The following is a 9,242-nucleotide window of genomic DNA, read 5'->3' as shown; positions in this document are numbered from 1 at the left end:
AATCACTAGCTACAACTTTCAGTATCCAAAGAGGATGAAACACAACAAAATCAAATAGGGACACATGTGCAACTCAGGTTGATTTAAATTTATTTTATTTTATTTTATTTGTGTAATAAAATGTAGAGTCTAGGATAAATAGTCTTGTATCTTGTGATGATCCTTGTTGTTTTCCTAGAATATGTCAAGATAACTTATGTGTTTTTGAAAACAACTATGATGATAAAAGTCACTCTAGTGGTTATCTTTCATCTGACACATTCACTTTCCCTACACATTGGGGGGGTGGTGGGGAAGGAGACATGTAAGCTACCAAAATGTAGTTTTTGGGGTTGGCTTAGACAATCAAAATATAGCATTTAGTAAATTTAGGAAATCTGAAAATACAGTAGCTGGGTGCTTGGTCTAGCATGCGGATATCGATCAATCCTAAAGCAACTAGAAGCTAACACCGACCTACGTTTCTCATATTGCCTTTCTTATTGGAACGATAGGCAGAACACCCACACATATTTACATTTTGGCAAAGATGCACAAATTAGAAGAACTGATCAAGCAATAGTACAAACAACACCATTATTACCCAACCAAAATATGTACTATGTGGAAGTGTTGGGTATTAGCATGGAGGGGAAGGAGCTTCCAATACATCCAGTAGAGTTTCAATTAAGAAGTGATTTTAAGGGTGGGTTTGCTATTGATTCAAGATCTGCATTAACCTATCTTGTTCAAAATGCATATAATGTTGACAAAGCTAAGATAGTTAAATACTTGCAGGCATATAACCAGAATCCTATGGAGCATCTATAACTGCCTCAACAGCTTTGTATGATGTCCAGCCAACTGAAAATCAACCATTTCCGTCATTAACAATTCATTTACTCGGAGCAAAACTTGAGCTTGGTAGTTATCAAGTCTTCCAATTATTTTATGATAATATTTATTGTATGTTTATCATGTCTACTTCTCAACGGGGGGACAAATATTCTAGGTGCATACCAACAGGCAAAGTTTCGATTCTCATTTGATGTTGGAACAAAGTAGATGAATTTTATTTAAGAGAAATGTCATTTTAATTAGAATGACTCAAATAAATAGAACAAAATAAAATAAGAAGTTTTAACATTCCTCTTAAGTCCTTTTCTCATTGGGGTTATCGTGTTATGGCATGATCTGATTCCAATATTCATTCTTGTTTTCTTTTTTATTTAATGAAAGTTTCCCGAGTTCTTTGAGCACCAAAATATTCCTATAGCATATGGAAATTGTCTTAGTATCATACTTACACGAATACCAAACACTACTACACATTACCTTTGTTATTTGGTTTTTGATAATTCGAAAGATTAGGAGGGAAGATTTGAATTCTAAATATTTTTGTTAAAAACATACGGAGATGCCTTTAAGAGTTGGTTCTAAGATTGTATTTCATATTATCATGGTTAATGGCTCACAGCTGATAGCTCCCCATATTTAATAGCTAGAGTCGCCCAACAGAACCGCAGAGCAGGGGTAAAAAGAAAGTCATTAGTCATTACTGGATTCATGAACAGCCAAAAAAAAAAAAAAATCTAATTGTTACATACTGAAAATTTATTGTCTTAAACGTGGAGCCGAAGACGGGAATTACTGCTGTACTATTTGTGTGGGCTTTACCAAGCCCAAACTCATAAACAATAATAGACGAGAGTAGTGCACAACATTGGATCTCCAAATCCAATAACACTTATGGGACCAAATAATACGCATTCGGTTAAAGATTTGATAAGAATGGCAGACTAACCACATGGTATTTTAGGCCTCAAAACCCAACAAAATTCAAAGTCTCTAGTGGACATTATTAGACTTTTCTGGCCCAAAATATTGACAGGCTACTCAAGGCCCATGTGTTGCCCTTGAAGCGAGTTCTAGCATAAGCCCTAAGCCTCCTTTTTGATATGCGATTTGCAGAGTAGAGCAGACTGAGCTTCCAATACATCTTAACTCAACTTTCAAATCTCGGTACTATAGTTCAACTCTCAATACAACGTATAACGTATAAGGATACCATTTAATCAAAGCATCACTAAAAGAAAATACCACTAAGTTTGGTCTAACTAAACTTTTTTTTTTTTGAGAATGGTGGTCTAACTAAACTAAGATTAAAGATTGGTGCAATTTCATCTGTGATTAATTATTAAAGATCATAATGGGAAGTGGTTACTTGCACTATTTTATTTTATTTTATTTTTATTTTTTTGGGTAAAAGATAAAGATTAGGTGAGGGGTGAGGTGAGGCTATACTATAGCAGGATAGACTTATAAATCGCTCACTAAAGAGGATTGTTGGTAGCAGGACTCGAAACTAGGCCTTTTGGGTGAAGTGTTCGAGGCTTGCCAACTAAACCAACTCTCTTTGACCGTACTTACACTATTTACATTATATATAAAGAAATAATGTCTCTCAAAGTATTTTGCCTCATTTTAGAGTGACATGTTTATTTTATTGGTGTTTGTTTTGTTGCTTCACACTAATGTTAGAGTTCAAATTCATAGACCCAAATCATTGGCATAATCTTGGATTCCTTGTTTCATCTTTTCAACAAAAAAAATAAAGAGCTACCCTTCTCAAAAATAAAATATACAATGAGTTCAGACTTCATGAACCTTTAGCTTAGTTTTTTTTTTTAAAAAAAATCATGACTTTCGGTTGAATTGAAATCCAAACTTTTACGTGCATGTTTCTTTGAGTTCAAGTTAAATTGCAAAAGGAGAGAAAAGAGGGGCGGATTGCCTTTGCGATGTCATCCTTAGAAAAAAGACAGTATAATGAGCTTTACTTTGGCAATACATTTTCCTAATTGGTTGAGATTATTTTTATTATTTTTTAAGAAAGTTACAATATGCTACTAACCCTATAAATTGAATAATTTCATACTTAGATCTTCAAGCACTTTATGCATAGAAAAATGTGCCAACTAAACTATTAGGCTCTTAAAAAAAAAATAAATCTTCAATATCTGCTACGAGATCAATGTGAGCTAAATATTTTGATTAACTAGTCTATCATGTAGCAATATAGGATAACGCAATGACCGAAAATAATCACCTTAATTAGAAATTGACTTCATTATACAAATTAAATTAAATATTATATATCTAAATATTTACAAACTGTCACATGAATTAAAATAGCTATTTATAAGTTAACATCAATGAGGAAGAGTATCTTGAATTAAATATGAATATCTATACGCATGCAAAATGTTATAATGTATCTTCTTTTGAAATGTATGGTATAAGTTTCTCAAAAAAAAAAAAGAAAAAAAAAAGAAAAAAGAAAAAAGAAATGTATGGTATAAAAGGAAGAAACTTGAGCATTACAATGTGAAATCAATAAAGATGTTTTACGGAAAATCTTTTCCAAAAGTGAATAGAAAACAACAAAATATAACATAAAATTTTATTATTTTTTCTTTATGCCTAAACAAAGTATTTATGATTCTAAAAAAGAATTATTATAGTCTGAGTTTTGTAAACCCCAAGCTCTAAGGCAAACATAAAGTATTCAACTAAAAACAAAAAGTATATATAGTGCCCGTTTGGTTCCACTTTTTTAGCCCAAAAAGGGCGTTTTCAAAAAAGCTCAACCAAGACTTGCATTTGGTAAGCTCAAAAACGCAGCTTTTTTATAAAAGTTGTGTTTTGAACTTTTATAAAAACTAAGTGCAAAACGCGGAAGGAATATGGACCCTCAGGGGTCCATAAATCAAAACGCGCTATGCGCGTTTTGTATATTACCGTTGTAATAACCAAAAAGACCGAAATACCCATAAGTTCTCTCACGCCCTCATCTCTCATCTGTGTCTTTTTTCTTCGTCTTCTTCCTCTTCGTCTTCCTCTGCTTCTTCACCGGTCTACCCCCACAATTAACAAAACCCATTTCAACCTTTGATATTCCGAACACAGAATGAACAAAACCAAACCAAAAATAACTCAAAATCAACACAAAAACAACTGAAAATCAACTCAAATCCGGAAAACCCATCCCAAACCCAACTCAAAATCAACCCAAAATCCATAGAAAAAAAAACCCAAAATCCCAAAATCCTTATGTTTCAATCATCTTCATCTTCATCTTCATCATCATCATCATCATCTTCTTCTCTGGAGTGTGAAAAAAAAAGAATAAAGGATGAGTTCTGGCGATGGTTCTGATGTGTTCCGATTTGAAGTGCTAAGAGGAAAAAAAAAAAAAAAAAGAAGAAGAAGAAGAAGCAGAGCTGTGTTCTGGACCGAACTGCTAAGAGGAAAAAAAAATGAAAAAAAGAAGAAGAAGCAGAGCAGCTCTGGACCGAAGTGCTAAGAGGCAAAAGAAAAAAAAGAAAAGAAAGAGAGATGGGAAAGAAAGAGAGATGAGAATGTTCTGGACTGATAGAGAAAAGAAGGAAAAAGGAAAAGAAAAGAGTGTGAAAAGAGTGTGGTTACGTGGGTGGATGAGAAAAAAAGAGGAGAAAAAAAAAAAAAAAAAAAAAGGAAGTAGAGCCACGTGTGTGGAGAGAAAAAAAAGGGAGAAAAAAGAAATTATATCATAATATTTTCACAATATTTTTACAATAAATTTTAAGGTAGGCTATTATTAGCTAATATTGGTGAGAAAAAAATAATTTTTTTAGAAAGAGAAAAAAATAATTTTAATAGTATGTTAAAATTAAAATTACTATCAATTTTTATTACAATATTTTTACAATACTTTCACAATAAATCTTAAGTGGTAGGTTATTATTAGCTAATATTGGTAAGAAAAAAAATAATTTTTTTAGAAAGAGAAAAATTGATTTAAGTATGATGAAGTAATTGATTTAAGTATAAAACAAACTCACATAAAAAAAAAAAAAAAAAAGTATGAAATAAATTCCCTTATATATACATTGTCCTTTTTGGTCATTTACTCCTCAAAAAGCCACTTTTATAAGTGCTAGCCAAACACTCAGCTTTTTCATTATGCACTTTTTAACAGCTTTTACCAAACACTCAGCTTTTTGAAACTCCACTTTTTCATTATACACTTTTACAAAACTCCACTTTTTTATTATGCACTTTTTCAAAAAGCTGAACCAATTGTCTATTCGAACAACTTAAATTTCAACGAACTGACTAAAACTTTGCACTAAATATCAATTATAATTCCTTTTGCCTAACAAGCCTAAACCAGTGATCGTGAAGTAAAAAGGATGTGACTCACATTTGCCTGTATAGAAAGTAGATAATGATTCCCATGCACCCTAAAGTGGCCTAATGCTTTGAAGTAACTTCTTCGAAATTATTATCACACGATAGCGTGATCGATGGAAAAGAAGAGAAAATATACTAATGGAATGTTTTAAAACGAGTTAAGGAATATATCTCTTGCTTCTGAACAAAATTTATTGATTTATTTTTATTAACGAGATGTTATAGGAATTTGCATGAGCTCTTTCGCCTCCAATATTCCCATATATTTCTATGCATTTTAAATGATTCTCTCTTTTTCGTTATTTTATATATGTGAATATAGTGTGAAGAATATAGGATAAATAATACTTTATTTTTAAATACGCCAAGTTCGTAGTTTGAATTCAACTAATTGGCACTAGAGGCTTAAAGCTCACTCAATTTGACTCAGTAATTTTCCTTATTGTCCCTAGAAAAAAATCACTACATTGTAAATTACCCTCCAATTGATTTGGCCTATTGCAGGATTCTTCCTGGTATAGATTATCTTTAAAATGTTAATTCTCTTGTTAAGATATTATTTTCTTTTGAAAGCAAGACGGAAACTTTATTAAGAACAAAGAACAACACAGTTCACCCTCACATGTTATATTCTCTACCCCGTGCACATGCTGCTATATTTTCTACTCCAAAAATCTCAAACTTACATTCTCTATCCCATGCACATGTTATATTATTTCAAAACATTTTCTTTAAAATGAAAGAAAGTGCATTTAAAATATTAAAAAAATTGATAAAGGTAATTAATATTATCAAATATCAATTTATATTTCCTGTTAACAGATTCCTTTTACATGGACCAAAGTTTGATTTAAAAGAAAATATATGTTTATTCATTCAGAACCTTAGGAATCTAGACTGAATTTGCCTGATTAATTACTGAACTCTCAATGAAATAATAGTCTATTGATTCTCAAAAAAAGAAAAAAGAAAAAAAAAAGAAAGAAGAATATGTTTTGCGGGGAAAGAAAGATATCTCATTGGTCGTTCGTAGAATTCGAACCCAATGAAACATAAGATTTGGTATAAAGGAATGTGAAATCAAAGAAAACATGTATATTTTTTTCCTTTAAGAATTTGGTCACATCATATTATTTTATAGTAAGCACTACCAGTACCAGCTTTAACAACTATAGAATGTAAGTCCTTTTAAAGTAATTAAGCACTAAGCAGCATACGGAGAGCGCATTATTATTGTTAGGTCTGTGCTTGTGTGACATGGAGAAACATGGTTAAGAAAAATTATTGTTTCCGTTAATGCATTTTATTTGGTTCTTTATAAAAACCATAACTATTAAAGTATGAATTAATTAGAGCACCCGTATTAGTTGTGCTAAAGCAAATGCTATTTTGATACATGAAAAAGTATCTATATTAACATATCATTTTATAGTTCACCTAAATTATAAATTCTTATAAGGAGTACTATTCTTATAGATTCTAAACTAGATATGGTTGATTTATTATTAAGAGTCTCACTGAAATAATAGTCTATTGATTCTCGACCAAAGAAAAGAAAAGAAAAAAGAAAAAAAAGTCCAATAGAAATCGAATCCCTTGAGGAAACATAAAATTTGGTACAAAGGAATTTGAAATCATAGAAAACATGTATTTTTTTCCTTTAAAAATTTGGTCACATCATATTATTTTATATTAAGCACTACCATTGCCAGCTTTCCAACAACTATAGATTGCCAGTCCTTTTAAAGTAATCAGCATACGGAGAGAGCATTATTATTGTTTGGTCTGTGCTTTGTATGATACGGAGAAACATGTTTAAGGAAATTATTGTTTCCATTAATGCAATTTATTTAGTGTTTTATAAAAATCATAACTATTAAAGTATAAATTAATTAAAAAATCTGTAGAATATAGCTTGATGATAGATTTGTTTTACAAAGATGGGATTCTCAACCCCCAAGGAATATTTGGGTGGCCAGTTCATTGGTTTAGGATTTAGCATAAACTCGGAAGTTCCATGTTCAGTCCATTACACTATTGATATATTGTATTTCAAAGTTGTTTTTTGGGTGAGATGATATCATATGAGACCACCCTTCCACACAAATGATAAAATAGTCTCGTTAAAAGGCCAAAACTGTACCAATTTTCTTATATAAAAAAAAATAAAAAATAAAAAGATGGGTTCCTTAAGTCAAATTTGTATTAAATTATGTAATTAACTGACTCAACAAAAATGAATAAGTTAGAAATCATCTTCTTTTATTATTATTATTATTATTATTTTTGAGAAAGAAGTTAAAGATCACTTGAAAAATTAAGGAAAGGCATGCATAAAATTTGAGTTCGGTCTTTAGCTCAAATTTGACTCAAACTCAATAAAATAGTGAATAACCAAAATTAATTAAGCACCTTTGTACTCATCTAGATTAGTTACGTTTACAATTAAACCTAATGGTAGCATAGACATTTCTTCTCCTCCAAACTCAACTACAAAGTGAATAACCAAGCTTTTTTCATTGGTTCTAACTAGGAATAACCTTACTTGCACCATAACTTGTAACTTCTCCAAAGAGGGAAAAGGAACAAAAGCAAAGCACCCAAAAAAAAAAAAAAAAAAAAAAGAAAGAAACGAAGAATTCCATATCTCGAGTGCAAGACACTCATAGTCATAGACTTGACCATAAAAGATTCCGCGCAATTGCCTTTCTCAAGCAAGTTACTTCATCTTGCCAGAACCATGATATTTCAGGAAATGTGATGCATAAGTTTGTGATTCATGCATCACTCTCCACTGGCAGTAAAAAGACATTATGCATTACACTTGGGAATTAACTATAAAAGAATGTTTTCAATTTTGTAAGGTAGCATGAAACACAAAAAATTGCTTCCAAGCACATTTTGTTTATTTAATTGATACCATTTGAATCAAATAGTTATTCTAATCCATTCTACATCATTACCTATAAAATATGGAATCTATTTCTTTAACCATGGAAAATTGAGATATTAATTCCATCTGATCAAGACGTTAGGAATCATAAGATTTTGCATATAATGCACTTCCTTGCAAAAAAATTGATTCTTTCCTTACTCTTTTTCGTGAAACACGTACATGGCAACTGCTATGAAGTTCACCCTTTTATTTATTTATTATTTAATTGGTAGATATTGGGGGAAGAGAGATGTGAGGTTAGAATCACATACATAAACACAAATAATATCATTACAGCTTGACAATCAATTGATTTAAGTTCCAACCATAGTCATGAAACACCATAAAATTTTGCTCATTACTTACAGAATTCTCGACGAACTATATGCTTGACAATTTTAACAAATCTTTAATCAAGACCTACTCTAAATTCATCCACTCTCTTGGATCAAACTGCACGAACTAACCATATTCCTGAGATTGTCTATCCAAACTTAAAATTAAAATATCTCTTATTGTTCACTATTCATCTTTAAATTAACAAATGAATTATTGAGAATATAGGGAGACTTGTTTTATATATATATATATATATATATATATATATATATATATCAACTTCCATACACTTTTCTAAATCAGGTTAATTGTGGAATTTTAACTTAGTTGTCAATTATAATTTTTATAATTAGAAACCCCTCCTTTAATTTCTAGCCTTCAAATCAATTTGGAGAAATCCTAGCTTTACATGTTCTGCTTTTCCAACACGAAAAATGACCTAATTTTTTTAGTCAAATTTTATTTAAAAAATCGATTTTTAATTAAATTGCAGTTAGTATTCTTTTCAAATGCATTCACTCAAACTCTTTTAAAAAAAATTCAATTTCAAATACACATCTTAAAAATTGACAGGATTTGACAACAAATTTAATTGTAACTAATGAATATAACTCCACTAAAGAATCTAATTAATATGACTATATATATAATTTAATTGGGACATTATGCAAGTCATCATACTTGAAAGGCTTAGGAGTACATATTGAAAATGGATTATTTTGTTACTATGACTGGGAAAGAACTGGAATGAAAA

This window comes from Quercus robur, chromosome 3, assembly GCF_932294415.1.
Source record: "Quercus robur chromosome 3, dhQueRobu3.1, whole genome shotgun sequence".
Taxonomy (NCBI): domain Eukaryota; kingdom Viridiplantae; phylum Streptophyta; class Magnoliopsida; order Fagales; family Fagaceae; genus Quercus; species Quercus robur.
Note: the sequence above shows the minus strand (reverse complement) of the source record.